This window comes from Macaca nemestrina, chromosome 15, assembly GCF_043159975.1.
Source record: "Macaca nemestrina isolate mMacNem1 chromosome 15, mMacNem.hap1, whole genome shotgun sequence".
NCBI lineage: Eukaryota > Metazoa > Chordata > Mammalia > Primates > Cercopithecidae > Macaca > Macaca nemestrina.
The window spans coordinates 50,291,474-50,318,193 of NC_092139.1; the positions used below are offsets into that span (position 1 = coordinate 50,291,474).

The 26,720-nt window shown below is 44.3% G+C and overlaps 2 long non-coding RNA genes across 5 annotated transcripts; one reads left to right on the forward strand and one right to left on the reverse strand.

Moving 5' to 3' along the window:
- The first annotated feature begins 780 nt into the window (after nt 1-780).
- Nucleotides 781-26,720, forward strand: LOC105486872 (uncharacterized). Of its 4 annotated transcripts, XR_011613542.1 has the most exons (4): nt 781-2,426; nt 8,326-8,935; nt 26,372-26,505; nt 26,586-26,720. It is a non-coding gene; the product is annotated as an uncharacterized lncRNA (long non-coding RNA). The 4 variants fall into 4 exon arrangements; XR_011613540.1 differs by having other exon boundaries at nt 26,372-26,720; XR_003019214.2 differs by having other exon boundaries at nt 781-2,033; nt 26,372-26,720.
- On the reverse strand, nt 12,663-19,112 carry LOC139358836 (uncharacterized). The gene is made up of 3 exons (XR_011614357.1): nt 19,042-19,112; nt 15,952-16,071; nt 12,663-12,707 (listed from the first exon to the last, which is right to left on the reverse strand). It is a non-coding gene; the product is annotated as an uncharacterized lncRNA (long non-coding RNA).

The following is a 26,720-nucleotide window of genomic DNA, read 5'->3' on the forward strand; positions in this document are numbered from 1 at the left end:
GGCAACCCCCTGCTCATTTTAGCAAATGCTTGCGCAATTATTACTTTACCAAAAAAAATTACATTTCCTCCTTTCTGATCTAACTCTTTCTGATCCCTTGCGTGAGTTAGGGATTGATTTTGGTGACAGACAACATCAAATATAATAGACATTTATTTGACTGTCTTATAGCCTGACATTCAAAAGGCAGGGTTGGCATGTTGGCTCCACAATGTCTCCCAGGACCTGGCATTCTTTAATTTTTCTGCTCCCTCATCCTTAATGTGTAGCTTTCCTTCTCAGGATTGCCTCATGGTCTCAAGATGACTACTGGAGCTCCAACTCTGTCATCTGCACTCCAAGCAGGGAGAATAAAGAAGAGGAGGAGGGGGAAAAGACATTTTCCAGAAGAGTATAATATCCTGTGAAGATTCTTTAAAGTCTATAAAAGAACTTTCCAAAAGGCTTATCCAATGACTTCTCCTTTCTTCTCATTGGACACACATCTTTAAGGGAGGCCAGGAAAAGTAGATTTTTAAAAATCTGAGTTAACTGATAACATAGGGATTCTGTTACTAGGAAGGTAAAAATGGAACCTAGTTAGACAACTAGCAAGCTGTGTTTGCTCCCAATCTGTGGTGGTTTCAAATATGTCTACAAATTCTTGGACACATCCCCATTAAGAGGTGGCATCTGTGTCCCACCTTTGGAATCCAGCCTGGCCTTAGTGACTATTACAACATATGGAATACAGAGAGGGATGACACTGCCAGACTTCCAAGGTTAGGTCACAAAAGGCAGTGCAACGTGCACCTGCTTCTACAGGAACACTCACTGTCTTGATGCCCTTCTGGGATGTCCCCTTTTGAGAATCAGCTTCTATGTTGTGAGAAGCTCAGGCCACATTGAAAGGCTATGTGTAGGTTGTCAGTCCCAGCTGAGCTCAGTCTTTGAGTCATCCCAGCCCAGACACCTGACATGTCAGCGAAGGAGCCTCCAGATGACTCCAGTCCCCATGACATCACCTTCACCCTTAGTGACTTTTGAGATGCTGAGAACCAGAGACAAGCCATCCTCACTGCACCCCGCCTGAATCCCCAACCCACAGAATCTGTGAGTTTAATACAATAGCTGTTTTAAGCAACAAGGATTTGTTACGAAGTGATTGTAACTGGAACACATCCTGCCTCCAGAAAAGAGGCAATTGCTCCCAAATGTTTCCATCCCACTCTAGGTCTGCCTCTGCACTTTCTGCAATGTCTATTACCTAGGAAATGATGGCCCTCCATAAATATTTCTTCAATGAATGGGCTATATCCAGGATTCACATTTTGTTCTGCTTACTCGCTAATGTGCCCATCTTCTCTGCTAGACTGCAAATGCTAAGGCAGGAACTGTTTCTAATGGCACATAGTGGGCTGTCAATAAAACCGAGAAGTTGAGCTGAATTTACAATGGATGACAGGGATAGATTTAGCTACTCGCTGTTAACACTGACTGCAAAAAAGTTACGTTTTATTTTTAGAGGAAAGCAAATAGGTTGTTCAAGTAATTTAAACCCATGGGAAAAAGCAAACTGGGACAAAGGCATGCCAATCACAATTCAGTAACCTACACAGCCTGGCCTTATAGCCCAGACTATATCATCTTCTGGACCTCACCAACAGGCCCTGCCTGGGCACACTTACTCTTGGAGGTGTCTGGCCCTGGAGAAGAGTGAAAGATGTGTTTGGTGACCTGAGCTCACTTTCCTTTGGCCTTCAAGTCAACAAGTACTCCCAGTAAGTACAACCAAGAGATGCTGGGTACACATCATGTGTCCAAGACTGTGGCTTGTTCTCTATGGTTATAGAAGAATGTTGGGGCACAACAACATGGTGCATGGCCTCTCAATGGTCCAGTGCTGCTGGGCATGCAATTTTCAATGCCTGAAATCCATGACATGTTTATCAGAAAGAGTATGCTAGGTTATGCTGCAATAACAAACATCCCCAAAATCTCAGAGGCTTAATTCAACAAAATTTATTCCTTACTTCCCTACAGGCCTAGCATAGGTCAGTATAGGGATTGTGCTCTTTTTGGTCACTCAGGGATCCAGACTGAGGGAGGTTCCACATACTGGTTCTCAAAGCTTCCACCAGAAGTGACTCATGTCATTCCCATTTCCATCATATTGGCCAAAGTGGGTCACATGGTCACCCTGATTTCACTGGGATGGAGGAATTCAGCCTACCATGTGGCTAAAAGATGTTGGAACTTGGCAAGTGAATGAATGGCCATTCGAGGCGTGTGCATGCCTCTGCCCCTGATGAAATGCAAATATTCTTGGAACAAGGAGTCCACATTGTGCATCATCTACCAACCTCATGTAGTTATTATACCCTGTTTTTCTTGAGAATAAGTCTTGATGTAATCAGAAAAAATACCCGTGGAGACCAGAGGAGACAGTAAGTGACTTAGCTCCAGAAAAGAGAAAGGTCAATTTAGGAGGGGAGAGACAGTGGCTTTTGAGACTATCTACTCCTAATTCTGTCCCTAAGCAGCTAGAAGTTCTTGGACACAACCTTCAACTTCTCAGGGCCTTGGCTCCTAGCTAATGTTCTAAGGCTACTGGAGGACATTATTACTAAGCCAGAGGCCACTTCGCCAACATGTTAAATAATCAGACTCTCACAAACAAAGAAACTCACACTTGGAGAGACAGAGAAAGAGAGACAGGGAGAGGAGAGAAAGAATATAACAAAGCACTAGCTTGAATATGTATAGAGAAAAAAGTCAATGTTTTAGAGGCAAGGAGATGTCGTCTTCTGAGCCTCCCCAGTTCACCACTCCCTACAAGGCTCTCAGTCCTACGGGATTTACACTGGGGTCTTTCCAAATGGCAGGCTAGGTCTCAAAACATTTCTAGTGTCAATTTAAGAAATAACAAATCTTCATTCTAGGTAGAGAGGGAGAAGAACCTGCTCTCTTTTACATCTAGAGCTGCCCTTGAAAATGTGAGCTTATTAACCTCGAAAGAGGCTGGGGGAAGTATAAAGGGCTCCTAGGACAAAGCTCAGCCAAGAGAGACGTTGGGGGCAGGTTTTATCGGTCATATAACCTCTTCCTGCAGGAATTTTATGAGGCGCTGTCAGGCAGAAGCAGAAGCCGCCTAACTGCTGGGCATCGGAGGGGCTACATTTGAAAGCATATTTTCTGCAGGATCTTGATGTATTTTTAAGAAGACAGGCAGGAATTACGAATTCCTCCTGATATGAGATTTCTCATTTTTCTTCCAGCAGAAGTGGGAATGGATTGCTCTGAGATTTGCAAGCTTCCTGTGTATTCAGGAGGGTGGCAGTTAGAATGACAGTAATGACTTAGGTCTCCTCTGAGGGTGGTTCCTTCATTACTGGGCCCCTCCACTGCTCCCTTCCCACTCTGTTAGTCGCAGCTGTACACCCTGCAGCTAGCCTGTCTCTTTCTGGGACAGCCTGCCAGCCACACCTGCCACTGCCCCAAATGGGGCACTAGAGACTGGTGCAAACCCTACAGAATTCTTTTCCCCTTTTTCCCTGGCAGCGCATGTGCACGCACACATCTTGTGCACACAGACATACAAGAGAACTTGCATTTCAAAGAACACTGTGAGCAATTTGAGAAATGAATAGTGAATCCTGAAAAGGGAGGTGAGGAAATGGAGAGAGCCAGCCCCACTCACTTCTATTTGGGGAGGGGCAAGGAGCCAAGGTTGTTGGTTAATCACACGTACCAGGACAGCAAAGCAAAGGACTGATTTTCATAATCTACACATGAGACTCACATCTTTACCACATTTTCCTTAAAAAGACAAATCTGAAAGTGGCCATCTGCCACTCTATGCAGCAATGTGGAAAGAAGCCCACAAATGTCATGTTAAGCAAAAGACAGCAGACACAGATGAGTACTATATACACTTATTTATGTAAAAAAAAAAAAAAAGTGGGGGTGTGGAAAATTCGTGATGGTGTTGGCTAGAAAAAGTCACGAGGGCTTTCTGGGGGCTGGTCATGTCCTCGTTCTTGATCTGGATGCCAGTCACGTGAAAGTATTAAGTTTGTGAAAATGCATCCCTTTTCTGCATAAAACTACAACAAAAATTTCATCATGCCACTCCCTTGCTTCAAGGAGTTCCTTGGCTGGCCGTTGTCCGTAATGACAATTGTCACTTCTCCATGAAACTTTCCTTGACCTCCTTCATCTTTTCCTACTCAGTTAAAACACAGGCTGCATGACCTGGTAACGTTTGATCGGTGTGTTTCCGCATTAAAACATGAATATCTCTAGGGCAGTGCCTGGGTCTTACTCATTTTTGGGGCCCAGGTACCTGGCGCAGTACCTGGCATATTGAAGACACCCTAGAGATGCTTGATAAATAATGGATGATGTAGCGAATGATGGGTAACTGCATAGTCCGTCCTTGTTAGAGCCCCAGGTCATCTTGGCACCAGCAGCATGGGTCATGGGCGTTCCAGGACTCAGGGTGCTTTTGGAAAGGGAGGTGTGTTAGGAGGCAGCTTCCTGCGTTCACAGCTCCCACAGCTTGACCCGCCACTCACCCCTGGACTCACTCTGACCTCTGACCCCACCACTCCACTGAAAGGTCTTTAGCTTAGGTCTGTAATGACTTTCTAAATGTCAAATCCAGTAGACTTTTCTTGAGCCTTATTATGGGTGAGTTCTCTGAGACATCTGATACGGTTGAGCACTCATTTTCTTAAAACTTCGTCCTTTGCTGGCTCCACAGATAATACTCTCTTATTCCTCCTCCCTGAAAGTTTCTCCCTCGACTTGTCTACTGGCTCCTTGTTCCCTGCTCCCATGCACTCAGGCCTGAGGCCATTGTCTCTTCTCTCTTCTCATTCTCCTACACCCACCTCTCACAAGCTGAAGCCTCCCAGCTCGGGGATGCTGAGATCCGACTTCTTACTGAGGACCTCCTCCTGGGTGCCCCACAGATGTCCCAAGACACAATATCTGACCCTGTACTTCTCTTTTTTATCTTCCTAACCTACTCCTTTTCTTTTCTGAAGACACTAGTTTTGGGAAACAGTGTCACCATCCGCCTCTTCACCCAAGCCATAAACCCGGAGCCATTCTAGATGCTTCCTTAGCCCTCACCATCCTAACAAATCAGCTCCAAGTCCTGTAGATGCTTCCTGCTTGACATCTCACCCGCATGTTGCCTCTTCCTCACTCTCATTGCAGTTGCCTTGATGCTGGCTCCTGACATCTGTAACTCCAAGTTTTGCAATAATCTTCTAGTCTTTCCCCACTTCTAGAGTTCCACCCTTCTAGCCATCTTTTATTCCGGGTCAGCAGGATCTTCCTAAAATGCAAGTCAGATCATGTCACTTCGCTGCCTCAAATTCTTGCCTACAGATTCGTTTGCAAAGTCCTAATACCGACCACAAAGGCCTTCCATGATCTGGCCTGGTCAGTGATTTCCTCTCTAGCTTTCTCTCCCACCACCACCCACTTTGCCCTCAGCATTCAAGAATATATTATTCTTCTTTTAAAAATCCAGGACGTGCTGGATGCAGTGGCTTACGCCTGTAATCCCAGTATTTTGGGAGGCTGAGGTGGGTGGATCACCTGAGGTCAGGAGTTCGAGACCAGCCTGACCAATATGGTGAAACCTCATCTCTACTAAAAATACAAAAATTAGCCGGGCATGGTGGCATACACCTGTAGTTCCAGCTACTTGGGAGACTGAGACAGGAGAATCACTTGAACCTCAGAGGCGGAGGTTGCAGTGTGCCAAGATCACGCCCCTGCACTCCAGCCTGGGAGACAGAGTGAGACTCCGTCTCGAGAAAAAAAAAAAAAAAAAAAATCCAGGATGTTTGGTGCCTCTGTGCCTTTGCCCTTCCTCCAAGTACTCCACCTCTGTCAGGAATGCCACCATTCAACCCACTCGCCCCAGGCCTGGGTTCTCTGCCTAACCCTTGCCTACCTTATCTTTCTAGGGTCACCTCAGGCTCACCTCTTCTGGGATGCTTTTCGCAAGCCCCTGCTCCTGGGTGGACCTGGCCATGCCTCCTCTGACCCCCAGTGTCTCTGTACACGCCTCTCCCACAGCACAGGGAGGAGTTCCATCTTCCCCTTCTGATCCTTGGTGTCCATGTCTTATTTGTGCCTTTGTGTGTACAGTGACCAGCAGAGGGGCACCCAGTCAAATGCCTGTGAAATGTTGTTATTGAATGAATTACCCAGTAACTTTAGTTCTCATGGAGGCAAAGGGAAACAGAACAGAATGGCAAACCCAAAGTCTGAAGGAGAAAACTCACAAATACTGCAATATGACCTATGCAACAGAGAATGTTTCTTTCTCCTGCTGCTTGTTAATGGCCTCTTATTTTTCCTTTGGGAAAGCAGCCTCGCTCCCTTGCATGGAGTATTGCTAGGCTCTCAGGAGTGGGTCAACCAGATCTCTGGAAACTTCAGTGAATCTTACAAGGACCAAAAATGTTTTTTTCTGTATAGAATCTCAAGACTATGTGAATTCCTGTCCTTTCTGAATCAGGTCAGATTTTTTTTCTATTTTGTGGACACTTAAATCCCTCTAATAAATTATATTTCTCCCTTCCGTGGTCTGCGATGTATTTCTCTGGCTTGCACTTAAAGGACCTTTACAGATAAAACTGTGAAAGTCATCACAACCTTGATTTCTGCTCCTAGTCCCGCCCCAGTTGCTGCCTTCCCAGAAGTCGTCATTCAGGTATGGTTCTGTCTCAGTCAGCTCCGGTGACTTGCCTGCGGCTGACTTCTGTGAATTTAGGCTTCCACTGTCTACCTGGCTATGATTGTCGTAGGGGAGCTGTTAGGGCAGCAGAGGTGCTGATCGTTTTGGGACAGGTGCAATCGTTACTACTTTCTAGCTTTCTAGCATGGGTGTTGTCTGACTTGGTGAGAGTGAGCAGGAAGGGAAGATTGTGGTGTTGAGGTTGGAACTACAGAATGGATGAAATGAGGGGAGGGCAGAGGAGTCACAAGGAAGGACAAAGTGGTCAAAGTATAAAAACATCTCAACTACCATCTGAGGCCAAGGTTGAGTCTCTTACGGATTTTGCTTGGAGGACACTTTGGCCAGCTGTTTTTATGTTACCAGAAGTGGGAAGATTAATATATGGATATTGGTCCAGATGGAAACAGGGCATATCTGGCTTCTGCATACTTATTTTCCAAAAGCTCATTTGTAAAGCAGTTGTGTGGAACTCGGGATGTGTGTTCTCATGGAAACAATGTAATAAAGGGCGGCCATAAAAGCTCAAGTTAAGCCAGATCACAGCCGGGCGGGCCACTCCACGTGCGGAGGCTCCGTCTACCACGATGAGGAGAGCCGGCCTGAAGATAGAGCCGATGCTGGACAAGCTGAGCTCAGTGATGTAGGGAGGAGACTGAGGCATCACTTGAGCCCCTGAATCTGTCTGTGCCTGCAGCACCTCTTACAAATTTCCTGGTGATGCAGTCCCAGCCTCAATAGACTCTCTTGTCCAAAATCTTCCTTGTACAACCACCACAAGCACCACAAACTACTCCTCTTTCCCTCTTTGGAATCCCAATGTCACGTATTACCTGTGGCTCTCAACTCAAATCTTAAAATGGACAGAGTTAGGTGCCTTGCCCTTCTCAATCAGATGCCACCAGAAAGAAAAAATGAATGAAATGCAGTCACCATCCTTAGCTCAAAGCCTGGTGAGAGGGAGAGAACAAATACAACTGATTGATGAAGCACAGAGAGGAAAAGCAACTTGGCCAAAGACACAGAGCTCATCATCATGGAGTTTGAGTTCAAACTCAGACAGTCTGATTCCAGAGCCTGGCAAATTTGACTATCACTCACATTACCTCTCTTTGAACTGTGAAAGATGTTTTTATAGGCATTTTTCTCAAGTTTTTATTTGAAAAGGCTTTGCCCAATGGCCCACAAAGACCTGGGGTGAGGGCAGGAGCTGGAATGGGCTTGTCCTTACCCAAATTTATCTTTCACTGGCCTGATGCTGCATGGGGGTTCCTGGGGATAGCTGCTCCTCTGGTCCAAAGTATCACAATCTAAACAGATTTGCAGATGTTCAACTCCTGTTTTGCCTTTATCAAGTTCAGCTGACAGTCCAGTGGGACCGGTTGCATTTGTACCATGCACTCCAGCCCTCTCCCCACCGCTCCCCACCCCAGGATGGTTCCCTGAGGAATTGGAAGAAGCCATAGCTGTTGCCTCTGGTTTCCTTCAGCTCCTGCCACAGCAGCAGTTGTTCAGAATTTCATTACTTCTCTAACATTTTCAGTAAAGTCACTTGACACTCACCATTGTCCTGCCTTCCCTAGAGCACGTCACCTTCAGTCTTCATGCACCAGAGAATCAAGTTGCTAACAAGGTGCTGTAGAGAGGAAAGCCATGTTGGAAATCCCAGGCTGGCAGAAACCTGGAGAGCAGCTCTTTTCCTAGGACCTCATTTCCATGGCCAGAAGGAGAGCAGCCTTTCCTAAATCGCACCTGCCTCAAAGTTGGCCCATTTCTCTATTGCCTTGATCTCAATTAAAAAAAAAAATTACAACGATGTCCTTTAAAGAATGCCACTAATAGCCTCTTGGCCTTCTACAGGATAAAGCAGCCAATTCGTTGGTCTGTCTCTATAGAAATCATTTCTCTACTGTGTGGAGAAAATAAAATCCAAGATGAAGATGGTTATGTAAAAGGTATCTAAATGGGATCTAGGGGGCATAAGGAGTTGGATCCCAGTCATGTGCACACTTAGATGCAATCTGACCTGTTGAACTGGGCCAAATTGTAAAACCAGCTGCACTAGACTTGAATTGTTTATACTGGGCCTGATCACCAACCTCCTGGAAAGACAGCTAGGCCAAACAAGACTGAAAGACATCCTAAGCTGTTAACCAGCCGTCATCAATCGTGGACTATATGAAAATCTTCCAGGTATGTAAACTTATAGAAAACCTTTATAAGCTCCTGACCAACCTTGCCTGATCCAGTCGCTTGCTAGATCTGTGTCTCTTGAATTGCAGTTCTTAAGACCTTAATGAAAACACTTCTTCTTTTGTTTGTTGTACTGCAGTGTTGGTTTGGTTTCTTATTAGTTGACAACTGTTCCAACAACAGGTTTCTTTTACCCATACGATTGCTACTTAAAATGGGGTGAATGCCCACATCCCCTGGCAGCTTATTAGAAATGTAAAATCTCCACCCCCATCCCAGATCTTCTGAATCACAATCTTCAGTTTAAGAAGCTCCCCAAGTGATGTGCATTTAAGTTAGAAAAACACAGATCTAGATCAGTGGTTCTCAAACTTTCTCGAGGATTAGAAATCCCTGGAGGGCTTGTTAAAACCCAGATAGCGGCCAGGCGCGGTGGCTCAAGCCTGTAATCCCAGCACTTTGGGAGGCCAAGACGGGCGGATCACGAGGTCAGGAGATCGAGACCATCTTGGCTAACACGGTGAAACCCCGTCTCCACTAAAAAATACAAAAAACTAGCTGGGCGAGGCAGCGGGCGCCTGTAGTCCCAGCTACTCGGGAGGCTGAGGCAGGAGAATGGCGTAAACCCGGGAGGCGGAGCTTGCAGTGAGCTGAGATCCGGCCACTGCACTCCAGCCTGGGCCACAAAGCGAGACTCCGTCTCAAAAAATAAAAAATAAAAAAATAAAACCCAGATAGCTGGGCCTTACCCCGGGGTTTCTGATTCTTTTGTTGTGGAGTGAGGCCTGAGAATTTGCATTTCTAACCAGTTCCCAGATGATGTAGATGTTACTTGCTGAGAACCACACGTTGAACATCCCCAAGCTAGATCATCACTTCAGAAACCACTATGAAATTTCTTTTTTCCTTCTTCATTTTCAATCCATTGCAGACTGATTCTTTTGTAAAATATAATAAACATAAATTACAAAAAATAGAAAAGACACAAAACAAAGCCCTGATTTATTAACATTATTGTTAGATTCAACAGACATAAAATTACTGTCAAATTGATGTAAGAGCTTCTAAACATTTACTCAGTTTCTGAACTTACCTAACACAGACCAGTGACAAATAGTTTGGAGATCATGGTTTAGGTAGCACTGGTCACAGCAGTAACTCTAAAGTACAGTAGGGACACCCCTGGGGAACTCCAAGACCCCTTTGGGGATCCCCAAGGTCAAAATAATGTTCATAATGATGCTAACATGTTAGTATTATTATATATAGTAGAGTTTTCCACAGGCTACATGTAATGCAAAGGATTGGACTGCTTTAAATGCAGAAGTAGATGAGAGAATACCGTCAGTTGTCTTCTTTGAAGCCAGACATTAAGGAGGTTTGCAAAAAATATAAAACAGGCTGAGTGTGGGGGCTCACACCTATAGTCCCAGCACTTTGGGAGGCTGAGGAGGGAGGCTTACTTGAGGCTAGGAGTTTGGGACCAGCCTGGGCAACATAGCAAGACTTCCATCTCTACAAAAATAAAAATAACAAAATTAGCCAGGCATGGTAGCATGCACCTGTAGCCCCAGCTACTCGGGAAGCTGAGGTGGGAGGATCATTTGAGGCTGCAGTGAGCTATGATCAATTGTGCCACTGTGCTTCAACTTAGGGGACACAGAGCAAGACCCTGTCTCTAAAAATAAATAAAGTAAAACAGTGTCACTCTTGATTATTTCTTACTTTTTTGGTTTCAGAAAATAGTTATTTTTATAAAATGTAACAAAGAATGTGTTACTATTGTTAAATTAATTAATATTGTTGAAACCCCTCAGTTTTAATATCTCCTGTGGTAAATACGGATTGTATAGCTCACATAAATAAACGCTCTTTGTAGTTCCTCATAGTTCTGAAGAATGTAAAGGGGCCCAGAGCCCAAACAGTTTGAGAACAGCTGGTCCCAGTCATCTTCGGAGAACAATTGCACTCATCTTGCTTGTGATTTTCAAATGCCTGAGTCTGCATGAATTGCAGGCCTGAGGAATTTGGAGCAGAACTGCAGTAGGTTGCCTTTTTTCTACGTTGAACAGTAGGAAAAAGAGGGGTAGGGTAGAGCTTGTGACTCATTCTCTGTTTGCTCCATTGAGGATTCTGTTGAGCTTCAAGTTACAGAAATCACCAACACTGTGGCTTCAGAAAATTAGATTTGTTTTTCTCACATAACAAGAAATATGGAGGTCCATTTTAGTGGTTTAATAATGTCACTAGTGACTGATCCTTTCTTGATTTTTGCTAACATATATTTAATATATGGTCTTCGTTCCTCATGTTCATTTCATGGTTCCATCGACTTTCCAAAGATGGGGAAGGGTGAAGGGCAAAGGTGTCTGCTGATTGAGCCAACCCCCTTCAGTGTTTCCTGATTACAACACACGGACTCTTCTATCTGCAGTGAGCGCTAAGACATGATTTGTAACCAGACATGCTGCTTGACCAAATAAAATCGGGATTTTCTTAACAAGAAAAAGGGGAGAATGGGTATTGGGAGGCAACTGTCAGTATCTGCCACATGCCAGAATCCTTAGAACTGAGCAGAATGCCTAGCCAAGAGTAAGGCTCAATAAATACTGGTTGGATGAATGAGTGAGCTATATTACATGTACATAATCAGGTCTAAGGGGACACAAAATGACATCAGAATCAGATGGGGAATGGTAGTGGGGATAGTAATTGAAATGATCCATGCACTGAAAAAGGAAGGGACCCTCCTCCCTCCTCATCACTCACTTTCTCTGAGGCCTTCCCTGAGGTCTTTATGTTCTCAACTTGGCAAGTTCTTTTTCTCCATTGGTCCCTGGTGCTTATATGGTTCCCCTTAATGGAGCAGTTCTGAGGCTCTAGAAAAACTTACAGCAGCCTTATCTTCCCATAGTGCTCTAGCCCCTAAAATATTCCTCCTCTAGGTCAAAAGCTTCTCTTTTCACCTGCACTTAAAGTGAAACAATTTGTATTATGAAAAATTTTGAAAATGTAAACATGCAAAAAAGATAAGCAAGACTACTATAATCTAGAGCAAGCCAGTCTCAATATTTTGATGCATAGCCTTCTAAAATTTTCTCTTTCTATATATACTTTCTTGTTTACAAGTTTGGAATACATACTATACTGTTTTGTAATTCCTCAATTTACTCTATCGTAAACACTTTTCCATGCCAAGTAACAAATGTGTGCTATAATTCTACGTGTTGCTATTGGATTTCATTGTAATGTCTCATTTGCAACTGATCTCACAAGTTTCCACAGCTCCACAAATCAGACCTCAGGATTCAGATCCACTATGTCAGTTAGGGTCCTATGAGAAGCAAATGCTAAGATAGAAGGAGAAATGCAAAAGATTTAATGGAAGAAATTCTGTAAAGGGTAAAAGGGAGGGGAATGTGAGTAGGCAGGGAAAAGCTTCAGAGTAGATGCAGGCCTGACTCTTGTGAAAGGAGAAAGAGAAGGAAGAGGTTTGGGTAGGATGAGTCTATAGACTGCAGTACAGCTCTGAGAAAGTCACAGCCAGGCCAGTGAGGAGCCTCAGAGCAAGAATTGTCCATTAGGAAAGTCCTGATAGAAATGGCCTGGTTCTTGGACCCTTATGGAGTTTAATCATTTGCTGGCAGACACCTGAGTGTGAACATTGCAGTGGATCTGAAGTTGCAGCAGCTGGAGGCTCTTAGCCAAGGACATTCCTCTCAGTAGGTCCTCTTAGAAGTTCATGGATGTCATGTGAATTCTCATAGAGATTCTGCAATTTCCAGCAGAGTATGTAAATGGAGCAGAACCTAATTAGTCTAGAATAATGGGCCAACTGTCCTGTGCTAAGCTCTTTTATTAGGGAAAATGTTTAGGAAGCCACTCCCATACACTGGTCCTTTCTGGCAATAGTCTGGGGACTTATTGCTTTCATAGTATTGACTGCGAATGAGCTGTTTACTTAACTGACAACAAAAGAAGGATGACCAAGTCAGTATAAGCAATAATTAGGAGAAAAGTAAGTCCATGGTGCATGGTACAAAGACTCATGTGCTTGCTAAGAACAATAACTCTCTCAGGCCAGGGCAGGAGTGCATTCTGGGTCCCTCATAATATGCATCAATCTGACAGTCTGTATTGATCTCTAAAGATTGACTGTGACTACTTTGGAGCATGTCTCTTCTGGCTAGCACTGACTGGTGGCCCTTTTTAACTGTTTCAGCACACTTTGCTTCTCCCTCTAATCCAGGAACTGAAAACTCAAATTTATATGAGGGGCTGCGCCCTAGAAGCTGAGCCTGGTACAGGAATTTTGGTGCATTTGACTTGCTGCAGAAGTACTCTCTGAATAGGGTGTGAGGGAAGCAGGGTGGAGTTGGGGAAGAAGCTGAGCTAGGATATAGCCTCAGCTGGAGTCCTGCTTCAGCCTGATTCCAGAGGGAGCTCTGGTGCCTGAGTTGTATCACCTGGAGACAAGGAGACGTGTTTTTTTGTACACCTATATTGGTCAGTCATTGGCAAGGCTGCTCCTTATGGGAAAGAGCACAAAATCTTCCAGGGAGGCAGTTCCTATTTGACTGAAAAGGAGACAGCTGGGAACTGTGTATCTTAAACAAAAGCCTTAAGCCAGGTGTGGTGGCTCACACCTGCAACCCCAACACTTTGGGAGGCCAAGGTGGTGGATCACTCGAGGTCAGGAGTTTGAGACCAGCCTGGCCAACCTGGTGAAACCCCGTCTCTATGGAAAAAATACAAAAGTTAGCCGGGCATGTTGGTGGGCACCTGTAGTTCCAGCTACTCAGGAGGTTAAGACAGAATAATTACTTGAACCTGGCAGGTAGAGGTTGCAGTGAACTGAGACTGCACCACTGCACTCCAGCTTGGGCAACAGACTGAGACTCCATCTCAAAAAAAAAAAAAAAAAAAAAAAAAAGCCTTACGATTCCAACATCAGAAGTCCTACCTATAGGAGCAATTGGGATGTGTCTGGGTGCGGTGGCTCATGCCTGTAATCCCAGCACTTTGGGAGGCCGAGGTGGGTGGATCACCTGAAGTCAGGAGTTCGAGACCAGCCTAGCCAACATGGTGAAACTACATCTCTACTAAAAATACAAAAATTAGCTGGGCGTCGTGGTGGGTGCCCATAATCTCAGCTACTTGGAAGGCTGAGACAGAAGAATTGCTTGAACAGTTGCAGGAGGTGGAGGTTGGAGTCAGCCAAGATCACACCACTGTACTTCAGCCTGGGAGACAGAGTAAAACTCCGTCTCAAAAAAAAAAAAAAAAAAAAAAAAGGTAGGGGGAGGGATGCAAATGGTCACCATGTATATAAATAAAATAGTTATAATTAAGCATTAATCAGGCTGGACTTTAACCCACTTCCTTGTAATTGACAGTCACACAGCACTAGATACTGGCTATTTGCAACCCCATTGTTCCCATAGATCGGATTTTTGATGTTAGAATCATATGTCTTTGGTTTAAGAATTGCTTAAGGTGTTTTTGAGATCCAGAATTCCAGTGAAACAGCGTTGACACCAACTAGTCTGAAGACTCCCACAGAGGAAAGAAATCTGCATGAGAATACAGTTTCTTCATCTCCCTGTCCTATGACTTCACCCTGCACTCTTTGACTAATCAATAATCTCCACATTTCAGTCCACACCAAAACCCTAAAAACCTGTATCCCCATACTTCTTGGGGAGACGTATCTGAGGCTTCCTCTTGTCTCTTCATTCAGCAGTTTTGTGATTATACCTCTTTCTCTGCTGCAACCCGGTGTCCCAGCATATTGACTTGGCTGTGCACATCAAGCAATGGACCTATTACTGCTACAATCACATCCATTCACACTCCAGCCAGCAGGAAGGAGAAAGGGCAAAGAAGGGCAAGCACTGGCCTTTGAAGGATGTTTCCAGGAAGTTGCAGACAGCATTTTCACTTATATCCTGTTGGTTAGGAAGTAACTACATAGCCATGTCCAAGTGGCAAGAAGGCTGAGAAATGCTTTACACAGTTGTGGCCCAACCTACTTTTCCTATTTATTCCCTTCTACTTATCTTCATAAACTTGCTTATTCATTAACTTTCTCACACATTCACATTCCCTTGCTCATTAAATATTTACTAGTCTCTATTTTGTGCTACACCTTATATTATCCATTAGATATTCAGGGGTAGATCAGGGCCATTGTACTCAAGGAGTTTCTATTTGATAGGGGTGAACAATACTATGAAATGAGTGAGAACAATACATTCTTATAGGTGCTAAGAAATCTTTCTGCAGAAGGGACAAAGGCTGGAATGGTGGATTTTACTTGGGGGAACCAGAAAATACTCATCAAGGAAGTGACTTTTGAGCTGAATATTGACAAAGGCTAAATTAGATATGTGGGAAGGGCATTTCAGGCAGAGTATAGCATGAACAATAGCTTGGGGTTGTACACAGCATGACCCATTTCAGAAATGGCAAGACTCTGGTAAGTGAGAATCTATGGTGCAACAGGGGCTGGGAGGTAGAGGAAGGAGGCTGGGGGCAGCTAAAGTTGAGGATACAGGCAGAGGCGGATCCTGGAAGATCTTAAAGTTATCCTAAGGCTGTGAGTTGCCAACTTCCAGTATAAGCACCATTTATTTATTTATTTATTTATTTAGAGATAGGGTTTTGTTCTGTCACCCAGCCTGGAGTATGGTGTGATCATAGCTCACTACAGCCTTAACCTCTTGGGCTTGAGTGATCCTCCCACTTCAGCCTCCCAAGCATCTAAGACTAGAAGCATGCATCTCCACACCCAGTTAAAGCATCTAGTTTTTGAGGCCTTCTGTAGATTTGGGAGCTTGCTCTGTCCATGTGCATGACAGGCTAGAAATACTGAAAAATTATCACTTCCCTCTTCCCCCAGGAATGGCCTTGAAACAATGATTAAAAAGAATTGGTGGATAAAAATTCCAGCTCCTTGGCCCTGAGCCCCAGTTGCCTAAATAGTAACTCAGATAGTAACTTGGTTGGCAACTTACCTTGTATTGGTTTCCATCCCTTCTCTCATTCTCTTTTCTCTTTATGGGTATTTTCTGGAATCAACTTCCAAATATATTTCTTGCACTAGAATTCTGCCTCTGCATTGACTTCTAGGGGAACTATACAAAACAATTGTGTGACTTTTACTAAAGGTAGATTGGCACCATGGAATGACTATTTACTAACAGCTTTAGCAAAGTAAGCTTACTGAAGTGAGGACTTGGTCTCATTTATCCTTGAACTCCTTGACCCATAAAAGGCACACAACACACATTTGTTACATAAATGAATAAAACTTGGCAGATAACTTTAAGGTAAATGTTACACAACCCCAGTTCAGAAATGATGCTGGACAGGGACTTTCTCACCTGCTAACTTTCTTTGTAAACTCCTCTACCTGTTCCATCTTGAAGACCATACTTATCTTTTGACTCCTCAGGCTAGTCTCAAGATTCTCCAAATTCCTCTCCCTTTACGTTCAGAACTATTATCTAGCTCTCTCTTTATCTACCTTAACCAACTCTATCATGAAGCTTCTCATTCTCAGAAGCCTCAAGGTATTTTTCCAAATAAAAACTGCCTCTCCCAGAGGTTATTTCTTAAAATTGAGTATGTTATTCCCTAACCTTGTGGTGAGTTAGGCAAAGCAGATGAAGAAAGGTTTAGCAGGTTTTGGCCTGGGTGTAGTTTCTATAATCCCTTGCTGCTAGAGGGTCATGTGGCCAAAGGTCTCAAGATTTGTGACTTTCCCAATTTCTTCTATAGATAACATCACTATTTGGCCAGAAGCAGTGGCTAACACCTATCATACTAACACATTGGGAGGGTGAGGTGGGAGGATGGTTTGAGCCCAGGGGTTTGAGACCAGACTGGGCAACATGGTAGAAACCCATCTCTACAAAATATTTTTTTGAAACCTGAGCACAGTGGTGTGTACCTGCGGTCCCAGCTATTCAAGAGACTGAGACGGGAGGATTGCTTGAGCCCAGGAGCTCGAGGCTACAGTGAGCCACTGCACTCCAGCCTGGGTGACAGAGTGAGACCCTGTCTCTGTAAAAAACAAACAAATAAAAATCACTAATGTAAAATCTAAGATTGTTTTCTTTTTGAGATGGTTTTCAGACTGACCCCCCGACCCTAAGACTCGTGACCCATGACTCCACTGGTCCTGTGGCCGCGCCCAGAGGTGGACTCAGTGCACAAGGACTGTTTTCTACACTCCTGTGATTTCATCCCCAACCAATCCCTAGCCCTGTGCTCATCACATTGTCCACAGAACCCCTAACCTCTGAGCCTTCAGGGAGATGGATGTGAATGCAACACCATGGTCTCAGTGAATCGGTTTTGTCTGTGCAGTGGGCAGGAAGAATTCATCATGTGATTACACGTTTTAAAAACAAACGAACGAAAAATTCAAGGCTGCACTTGCTGATGGTCAGTTTTCTGATCTTGAGTACACATTGACTCAAAATGGATCATGAATGAAAAGCTATCTTTTATTGGTCATTATGATCCAACCAAAATAAATTTCTGTTCTATCAACCTTGTTCCCTGAGGAAGATGAAGGTCTTCCTTCATCTTCTACATCCTTCTCTCTGGGTCTGAAAGGGAGACACACCAGTGAGAAAGAGGCCCCCCTTTATTGACTCAAGGCTGGAAGAGGCTAGGCCTGACAGCACGGGCAGGGATGGAAAGTTGGCAGTGTCCTAGGATCACTGAGCTGAAACGACAGCTCTCCCTGGTGTAGGAAGGGTGGAGGCCTGTGGGCCCAGCCTTGAACAGGAAAAGTCTGGAATTTCCTCCTCCATCCTGAGATGGACACAGCTGAGCCACTTCCTACAGGGGACATAGGAGAACAAGATGGTGCCATTTTATTCTCTATGTCCACATAATTCACAAATGGGGGATTTTTTTTTTCTGTAAGTGCCTGAGGTTAAAGAGAATCTAGGTGAACACATGTGTGGGCAGCCTGTGTGGGAGCATGTTGCTCCATTCTGCCCAGTCCCTAGAAGATTCCTTCTGCTAGCATGGAACTATGCCTGTCTCATTCTCCCCTCCTCCCATCCTCCCCTTCCACCCTATCAATTACAGAAATTAGGGGCAGAATCAGGCTAGGAGGAAAACATAACTAATACATAAAACAGGCTCTTTGTCATCTTCTCCTAGACTCAGAGAGACTAGCCCAAGAGGTGAGAGAAACCTTTATTCCACACAACCCTTTGGTGGCCACACACACTTCTACTTTCCCAAAGCAGCCTTATAACTGCCCAGTGAGTTCACATTGCTTCCTACCTAGGAAGAGCTGACTTATCAAGGAAGGGGAATTGCAATAGAGAAAGAGTAATTCCTACACAGCTGGCTGTGCCGAAGACCAGAATTTTGTCATGACTCAAATCGGTCTCCCTAAGCATTCAGGGATCAGAGTTTTAAAGAATAATTTGGTGGGTGCTGGGGGAGGGGCAGTGAGTGAGGAGTGCTGATTGATTGGGCCAGAGATGAAATCACAGGGAGTAGAAGCTGTCTTCTTGCACTGAGTCAGTTCCTGGGTGGTGGCCACAAGATCAGATGAGCCACTTTATCCATCTGAGTGGTGCCATCAAGTGCAGGGTCTGCAAATTATCTCAAACACTGATCTTAGGTTTTCGAATAGTGATTTTATCCTCAGGAGCAATTTGAGGAGAGCCAGAATCTTGTAGCCTCTAGCTGCATGACTCCTAAACCATAATTTCTTAACTTTTGGCTAATTTGGGCAGTCTAGTCCCCAGGCAAGAAGAGGCTTTGTTTTGGGAAAGGGTTGTTACCATCCTTGTTTCAAACTAAAGGCTATAAACTAAGTTCCTTCCAAAATTAGTTTGGCCTACACCCAGGAATTAACAAGGACAGCTTGGAGGTTAGAAGCAAGATGGTGTTAGTTAGGTCAGGTCTCTTTCACTGTCTCAGTTATAATCCTGCAATGGTGGTTTCATTAGAGTTTTTCAAACGTCACATGCATAGGAACACTAGTGAAGCAACAATAACCAATAGGAAAACAAGAAAATCTAGACAGGAACGAAGGTAGAGAAAGCAGTTCCGGGCCAAGGAAAACCCACTCAGTATCACTCTTAGCTGCTAGGGACCAGCACTGATGTTACTGGGGGTCCTTGCTCCCAGAGCTCCCAAGATGGCGGCGGGCCACTTCCAAGATGGTGGCAAGCCTCATGTTCTCTGACCGGGGTTCTGGGCCTCACAGATTCCAAGGAATGGAATCTTGGGCCATGGGGTGAGTGTGACAGCTCTATTAGAAGCTGTGGGTCACAGAAGAGAATCGTGGAACCCAGTGACTACTGTTCAGCTCGATTAGGACAAACCCAGGCACTTAGCCATGCAGGAACAATGGCAAGCCTTTAGCCTGACTGGGAGTGGCAATGGGCACCTCCCTGGATCAGGAGCATAGCGGACACCCTGCCTGATCCGCAGGGATGGAAGTCAGCGGCGGGTCTGCGACAGCGGCAAACAGCAGTGGTGGAAAAGCCAGCGAAAGCTCAGCTTGAGCTCTAACAAAACACGTACCGGAAGAGTGCAGTTGCAAGATTTAACAGAGTGAAATAGAGTGAAAACAGAGCCCCCATATAAGGGGAGGGGACCCAAAGGGTGTTGCCATAGCGGGCTCGAATGCCTGGGTTTATATCCTGATCCTTGTCCCTCCCATTGTGCTCTCAGGCAATAGATGATTGGCTATTTCTTTACCTCCTGTTTTTGCCTAATTAGCATTTTAGTGAGCTCTCTGATTGGTCTGGTGTGAGCTAAGTTGCAAGCCCCGTGTTTAAAGGTGGATGTGGTCACCTTCCCAGCTAGGCTTAGGGATTCTTAGTTGGCCTAGGAAATCCAGCTAGTCCTGTCTCTCACTAACACTCTTGCAGGGAGTGTAGATGAGGTAGGGCTGGAGGTGGGAGGAGTGGGGCGGGATGTCAAGAGCCCAGAATCTGACTGTCTGAGTTCAAGGCCTGGCTATCTCATCTGCATGACCTCAGGCAAGTCAGTAAACATTCTTTGTTTGTTTTCCTATCTGTTAATCTTAGGACACAGCTATTTTAAGGATTAGATTTGTTGGAGAATTCTTCCCGCAGAGCCTAGTCACAATAAGTGCTAAATACATGTCTATTATTATTAGTGGTAGTACAAGTAGTAGTATTATGATTTGATCATAAATGAAATTAGCTATTATTAATTACAAAAAATCAGGCAGAAACATGGTTAAAGGCCCTTATTAACTCATGCTATTAGGCCATAAATCCCCGAGTTTTTTATTTTATTTTGTTTTATTTTTTATATACATACCCAAAGCATCACTGTTAGGCTGTGCCCTGAAGCAGTGTCAGTCTTTTAAAAACATGAACAAATAATCATCTTTGTGTGGACTTTTAGGGTAATCAAATCTTCCTTTCCAGAGTCCTGTTAGAGTGAACATGCCCTCTTTCTTATAAAGGATTTTAAAGTCATTGTTGGGGCTCAGAAACTGATACCCCAAAATATAACGCATTGACATGCTGAGCTGAAGAAAAAGCAGAAGAAGCCTTAAGGTCCTCCCCTACCTAAGATCCAGACCCACCAGGAGAACACTTGCTTTTTCTTACCCTCCCTGTAAGACCAAGAACGTAACCACCCCTGAACAGACCCTTTCACTGTCAAAGAAAACTATCTACAAATCTTCCTTGGGATCCATGCCTTCTCACTAGCAATTCTTCAACAGAATTCCTCTTTTCCTCCCTTCCATAATCTGTTTACCAGGATGATAGATATGCCTCTGAATCTCACTGGTGGATGATTGGGTCCCCTGTATACATGTTAAATAATAAAGGCTCCCTTGTATACATGTTAAATACATTTGTATTCCCTTTTTCCTATGAATTGTGCTCATGTCAGTGATTTTTGAACCTCATCAGAGTGTGAGGCCCCTACTTCAAGCTCTGATGCTCAGGGCAGGACTTAGTGCCAGAAGGAACTAGGACATCAAGTGGCCTGAGTTCTCAGTCTCTCTTCCATGCAGCATGATCTGAGAGATACACTGGCTTTGGCAGCTGTCTCTTTCCTTCCTCCTCCCTTCCTTTCTTCCTTCCCTGTCTCCCTGTCTTTCTTTTTTCTCCGTTTGTTATATTTTTGCTTCTTATGATTATTCCTGTCTTTGAAAGAGGAAGCACTAACAGAAAAGGGCCAGTAGCCCATTTTCATGCCCACTAGTCTGCCCTGACTCTAAGGGGTACACCAGGGTGCTTGTTGAGATTCCTCACAACATCCCTTAGGCCACAAATAGCTCCTTGTTTGTGAATTGCTCTTTCTGGGTTTTTAACCACATTTTAATCTTTATATTCAGCCCTGGGATGGTTCAGCCTTGAGCCTTTGTCACTGTCTTCTTTCCCTGACGGGATGACTTGAAGGAGACTTCTCAGTCATTTTAGATAAAATGGCTCATGCCTGTAATCCCAGCACTTTTGGAGGCCAAGGCGGGCTGATCATGAGGTCAGGAGTTCGAGACCAGCCTGACCAACATGGTGAAATTCTGTCTCTACTACCAGTCTTTACCAAAAATACAAAAATTAGCCAGGCATGGTGGTGCACACCTGTAATCCCAGCTACTCAGGAGGCTGAGGCAGGAGAATCGCTTGAACCTGGGAGGCGGAGGTTGCAGGGAGCCGAGATTGCACCACTGCACTCCAGGCTGGGCAACAGAACAAGACTCCATCTCAAAAAAAAAAAAAAAAAAAAAAAAATCTAGGAGATTTCAAGGGAATATTCTCTAGTAGAGTAGTGGAATTTCCTATAATGTAGTATTCTGTAGTCAAAGATATTTGGAATTGCTGGTTAGAATAAACTTTTTTTTTGGATTGTAAAACATGCAAAATCTCTAATTTTTGTTTGTTTGTTTGTTTGAGACGGAGTCTTGCTCTGTTGCCTAAGCTGGAGTGCAGTGGTATGATCTTGGCTCACTGCAAGCTCCGCCTCCCAGGTACACGCCATTCTCCTGCCTCAGCCTCCCAAGTAGCTGGGACTACAGGCACCCGCCACCATGCCCTGCTAATTTTTTGTATTTTTAGTAGAGACGGGGTTTCACCATGTTAGCCAGGATGGTCTCGATCTCCTGACCTCGTGATCTGCCCCCCTCTGCCTGCCAAAGTGCTGGGATTACAGGCTTGAGCCACCAAGTTCGGCCAAAATCTTTAATAGATTAAGATTGAGAAATAAAATTCTAAAGGCCTCCAACTGACTGAACTAATGCCATCTTGGTCAAGAAGACTCCAGAGAAACCTTGGATGTTGAATTCCCAGCCCTGATGGGATGGGAGGCCAGGCAACTACTCATTACACCCCTCCCTTCATCTGCTCATCTGTCATTAGGCATTCTTCCTAAGGGCTAACCAGAAACCAGCCCTTCCAAAAGACTGCATTGCTGATTTCAACCAACTGCCTGACTGCTGCCTTTTCCTTTTGTGCTTTCCATGTAGGGACTGACCTGCATTCCTTCCAGGTAAGAGACCACCAATCATGGAGTGGTTTTGGCATTTTGCTGAGTATGTGCAGGGAGGATTTTCATGTCCTGTACTTCACCTTTTGCAGTCAGAGTATCGAAAACTTCACGTTTCAGATTGTGCTAATGCTGCTCCCCCAACCTTTTTTTTTGAGATGGGGGTCTCACTCTATTGTCCAGGATAGAGCACAGTCATGCAATCTCAGCTTACTGTAGCCTTCACCTTTCAGGTTCTAGCCATCCTACCACATCAGCCTCCTGAGTAGCTGAGACTGCAGGCGCAGGCCACCACACCTGGCTAATTTTTGTGTTTTTTGTAGGCCCAGACTGGTCTTGAACTTGTGGGCTCAAATGATCTGCCCACCTTGACCTCCCAAAGTGCTAGGATTACAGGTATGAGCCACCATGCTCAGCTTGGGCATGGGATTCGTTGAGAGGCATGAAGCTCAACTGCACATATGCATATTTCTCCTTTCATAAATATTTAATGGCTCCTCCTCCAGCTGATTGAATTTCAGTGTGTTGGCCACCCTGCTGAGCATAAATCACTATCTCATTCTTCCCACCATGGAAGTGTCTGTTTCTGGCTTCTGGATGGAGATTACACTTCCCAGCCTATCAGAATGGCCACCCTGCAGGTTGCAACCCTTTGTGAGAGATAAGTCTCACCTTTCCAAATTTATGAACCTCATCAGTCTTCAGTTGGCAATATGCATTGTAAATCTGCCAAAGATTAAACTATAATTTATAATAATTCATACACACACATGTAAAATGAGAGAAAGCACATATCAGAGGACAGTTTTCATTGAACACTATTTGGGAAATGAAGTTCTAAACAATAGAATATCCCAAAACCATTAAAAAATATGCAATGGGCTTATATGTGATTTCTTAGAAGACTGTTTGTGCTATATCAGGTAAAAATGCAAATCACTAAAAAATATGTATAAGTTATTTTCATTAGAAAAATAGCAGTTAGGTAAATGTAAATACTTGGATGTAATTATACCTCATAGGCATAGAAAGAAGCTGGAGTTCTGTCTATTACAGTGGAATTATGACTCCCCTTGCAGTGGGAGGGTGTATTAGTTTATTCTCACTTTGCTATAAAAAATACCTGAGACTGGGTAATTTATAAAGAAAAGAAGTTTAATTGGCACAAAGTTCCTCAGGCTGTACAGAAAGCATGATGCTGGAATCTGCTTGGCTTCTGGGGAGACCTCAGGAAGCTTACAAACATGGTGGAAGGCAAAGGGGAGGTGAACACTTCACATGGCTGGAGAAGGAGCAAGAGAGAGGGGAGGAGTCATACACTTTTAAATTTTTTTTATTATTTTTTATTTTTTTGTGACAGAGTCTTGCTCTGTCACCCAGGCTGGAGTGCGGTGGCGCGATCTGGGCTCACTGCAACCTCTGTCTCCTGGGTTCAAGCGAGTCTCCTGCCTTAGCCTCCCAAGTAGCTGGGACTACAGGCACGTGCCACTATGCCAGGCTAATTTTTTGTATTTTTAGTAGAGACAGAGTTTTACCGTGTTAGCCAGGACAGTCTCAAACTCCTGACCTCATGATCCGCCTGCCTCGGCCTCCCAAAATGCTGGGATTACAGGTATGAGCCACTGCACCTGGCCACCACACACTTTTAAACAACCAGATCTCGTGAGAACTCTCTCACCTCACTATACAGTAGTACCAAGGAGGCATGGTGCTAAATAATTCATGAGAACTCCATCACCACGATCCGATCACCTTCCACCAGATCCCACCTCCAACACTGGGGATTAGACCTGTACATGAGATCTGGGCAGAGACACAGATCCAAACCATATCGAAGGGTGATGGGAGTGGTGGGAGAAAGGAGATAATTTATTTTATAGAAATTTTAAACTAGCGAAATTATGATTTTACTCAACTTTTTGAGGGCTTTCTTTATTTTTTAAAAGTAGAAATCTTAAAAATCTCAATGAACATGTCTAGTAGAAGTCCTTGCTCACTGTACCTTTAAGCTTCTGCTAATACAAAGGATTGAGGTGAATTGAAAAAAATACATGAACCCAGTGTTGGAGCTTTGGGTCTTATTTTTATCATGAGGATTGTTTGTCTGTCACTTAAATGTGACCGTTAGTGCTAGTTTCCTGAGAGAAAAAAAATCTACCTCTCTCAGCTTTCCAATTTTGGGCAAGAGTGTTCGCTGAAGATAAATGCGTAAGGGAATAAATGAAGAATAGGTGTTCGTGGTTAACATCTAATTGCTACAGAGTTGGGGAGTAGAAAAATGAGAATGTCTATAAGGAATTGCTTTCTTCCTCCCCCACCTTCCTACCACACATCAACCGAAATGGAACGAGTTGTTGGTTTTCTTTCTTAACTGTACCAGGGAGCTGTTTTAATAATTCTTTGTTCACAAGCTCCTGGTACCTCCAATCTATTTCCCCTATCAGCCAATTTTGTGTCCATTGTTCATAGAATTGTTGCTGTCTTTCAAGAAATGGGAACACTGTTACAGCTAAGTAATAAAGAGATAATGTTGGGTAACAGATGCATGTGGAACAAAGAGCTAGAAAGATTTCATGATATCCAGTGAGTTATGACTATAATAATGTTTTCTATTTGAAACAAAGAAAACTGGTAGCAGGTTCTGTCACAGACTTTTACTCCCTTACTTGTCTTTCTGCTACGAGGTGTCTGGTTCCTGTCTCCAGTCATGACGGTGAGGCTGAAGGCTTTAGGTGGGTTGGGGTGGTGTCTTATGTTGAATTGGACCCCAAGGAAACACAACCTGAGACAAGGATTTGAAAGTACCATCAGAGGAGTGGGCAAGTAAGATAAGAAGGAAGAAAACCAATCCAAGGTGTGTTAATGTTGCTTCCCCAGAGGCAACTGGCGCTCAGTCCTGCTGGGGACATCTGGAAGACTGTGTCCTCAGAGTTGGTATGTCCAAGAGGGGAAACTGAGTCATTTATCCTCCAACTCTCATTTCTCTTTGGCTTAGGGCTGCTCCTGGAGCATCCCTAGCACTGACCGATAGTCCTATGGGTTGGTTGGCTGAGCACTCCAGAAAAAGCCCTTAGAGGGTCCTAGGTGCTTGTAATGCATGCCTGGAAAAGGGGAGTGTCAGGGGGGTCTGGAAAGGGCATGGGCAGCATCTTTCATAGGTCAAATATATAAGGATGTGATGCTTTTACCTGGGCCCCAAAGTTGGACTATCCTGTCTTCCTGTTAACATTGGAATAGAGCTTGGGGAAAGGGGAGTTAAAAATAAGGAAGAGCACAGGAGGCAAAAGAGAGATAGAAAAGGGATAAAGAAATGTGGGAGAAGGAAAAAGAGAGAACATAAGGTAGAGAAAGCTGCAAGTGGCAGACGGTATCAGCAAAGTGTCTGGGTTTTTTTGAGACAGTCTTACTCTGTCATGCGGGCTGGAGGGCTGGAGTGCAGTGGTGTGATCTTGGCTTGGCTCACTGCAACTTCGGCCTACCGGCTTCAAGCAATTCTCCTACCTCAGCCTCCAGAATAGCTGGCACCTACCACCATGCCAGCTAATTTTTTTTGTAGTTTTAGTAGAGACGACATTTCACCAAGTTGGCCAGGCTGGTAGCAAGGTGTCTTGGTACTGCAGGTCAAGGGCATTGTCTACATTTGTGCTTATTCACAGGATAATGCAAACAGGTGGAGACACAATGGAGTGAAGACAATGCTTGCAGTAGAAGTAGTTGCTGCCACTTAAAAAGAACTGGGCCCCATGTAGGTCGTTTCACAAAGATTAAGTAACTGTAATTTTCACAAGGGACATGCAGCTTAGGTATCATTGCCTTATTTCACAGATGAGCACTTTGAGGCGTAGAGAAGTTAAGTGATTTGTAAGCTGCCACTTGTAAGTATCAGAACCAGCTCCAAAATCCATGTTTTTCCCCCTACAGAATGTTACACAACTCAGAATCACCAAGAAGAAAAACCAAAACTGAACTTGGAGTAAGGGCAGACATTGTCTGAGTATCCTCGACATTATATCTCTGGCTTTGACACAGGGACGTGACCAGTGTGATTTGGCAAGGTGTGTTGAGTTGGTATCAATTCCCGGGCCACCAAGGATGGAAGCACTTTGCACAGAATCAGGCTTGTTTTGCCTTCCAGGATGCCAGACACTGCGGCCTGCCCCTCAGTTTCCTGTACAGAGCTCAGCTCCTTGAGGATTGCAAACCCCGAGGACAGCTGATGATCTCATTCTTGGTGTGGAGAACATCCTTGCTGTTCTCATTATGGAAGCAA